The following is a 1591-nucleotide window of genomic DNA, read 5'->3' as shown; positions in this document are numbered from 1 at the left end:
AGGTGGCATTGCATGCAGGTGGTTAACCCTGCTGACCAGGACTGGCCCTCCCAACAGGGGTCCCACAAGGCGGTTCAGAACAGTCCAGCAAGTTGTCCCTGCCCCTGTCAAGTTTCAATTGAGCAACAAGCCTTTTGACCAAATTCCAGCTCTGTGGCAGAACCCAGTTATGCTTCACAAATGAATTCCGTTTTCTGTTTCCAACCTGAAGCATATAACTTCATGGGACCATTTTATCAATTTGGATGGCGTCCAAAAATATTTCCACATGAGGGAAATGTCTCCAGACCCTTGGTGCTGACAGACACAGATAAAAGACAGCTCATCAGCCACTTGACTGAAGGACCAGCCCTCTCTAGGTGGGGTTGTTCTCACCCACCAGTCCTCAGCTCCAGGGGGAGATGTTAGGGACTGTGTGAAAAAGCAGAGGGACCACTCACCTTGCCTGCAGATGGAGGTGTGAGAGTCCACAGTCCCAGCACCTCACACTCACCAGAGGCCTCTCTTCAAAGTCCAGTTAGGAAATCAAATTCTGGGAGACAACGAAGGGGCAGGCAGGCCCTGAGCCCTAAGGAGTGCTGGGTTAATGGGAGCCCCAGCCCAGGCCCTCCAGAGCCTGTGCTTGGCCGGGTCTCTGGACCCTTGTCCTGTCCTAAGCAAGTCTCCAGTGGACTTCTATCTGTAGCCACCACAGAACAAAAACACCATTGCTGTCTCCTGCTAAACTCCAGCCCGGGAGTGCAAAGGGTTGGAACTAGAGATGCCAAAGTGTTTGTTTTTCAATCAGCTTATTACTAAATGATCCCCCCTTACCTACAGAACTCAAAGCATTGTGACCCCCAAATCATTTTACTTTAAAATCCAAAGCTTCCCCCCCCCCAAGGAACCCCAGTCCTGGGGGTTCAGTCATTCCTGCTCCCCTCCGGGGATACCTCGGTCCAGAGCAGGCCAAAGAAGCTGGGGGTGGAGGGCCCAGCGGGACGGAAGTGGCGAGTCTAGAGGCCGAGCCGGGGCGCAGCTCCTCTGCTCCAGGGCGGGACCCCCGCAGGGCGTCCCGAGCAGCTAATGTTTAACCTCCCGCGGCCCGTGGCACCGATCACTGGGACTACAAGGGCCTCACCCGCGCCCCTCCCGGCCCGAATTCCTGGCATAGTTTTCCCAAGCGGTCCGGCTCACCTGGGGGTCCCCGCAGCCGGGAGAGTGGGCAGAAGTCCCAGAGTCGCCGGCTCCCTTTCTCAGCCTCGTCCAGCCTCCCGGCTCGCTCCACAGCCCCCGACTGCCCCAGGCGGTTCCCGGAATCCTCGCCGTTGCCCGGGCTGGGATGCTTCCCCAGCCTCGGGAAGCCGGGGAGTTCTCAGGCAGGGACGGAGCTGCCAACCTGCCGGGCCTGGGGCAACAGAACCTCTCCACGCGAGCAGCTCTCGAGGCCTGGGGTCTGACGCCTCCCACTCCTACAACGGTCTCCCCACCCCACCCCAAGCAGGGGTGGAGCTTCTCCCCAGCCCCGGGGACCCGCTATTTTTAGGCCTGTTACAGAGCAGGGAAGGAGGGAATGCCAAATTAAATCCGTTAGGGAAACCCAGGATTCAAG

At 58.1% G+C, this 1591-nt stretch overlaps 1 protein-coding gene across 1 annotated transcript in view; it reads right to left on the bottom strand.

Annotated features, from left to right (window-relative positions):
- The window catches only part of DZIP1L (DAZ interacting zinc finger protein 1 like), a gene marked incomplete at its 3' end in the record, with an annotated part of 8639 nt that extends 7672 nt beyond the window's left edge, over positions 1–967 (bottom strand). Inside the window, exon 1 of the mRNA XM_019663912.1 lies at positions 933–967. The remainder of the gene's footprint in view (positions 1–932) is intronic.
- Between the last annotated feature and the right edge of the window lie 624 nt (positions 968–1591).

This window comes from Hipposideros armiger, unplaced genomic scaffold, assembly GCF_001890085.2.
Source record: "Hipposideros armiger isolate ML-2016 unplaced genomic scaffold, ASM189008v1 scaffold_410, whole genome shotgun sequence".
In the NCBI taxonomy this organism is placed as follows: domain Eukaryota; kingdom Metazoa; phylum Chordata; class Mammalia; order Chiroptera; family Hipposideridae; genus Hipposideros; species Hipposideros armiger.
This window is presented reverse-complemented; position numbering and strand designations above follow the sequence as displayed.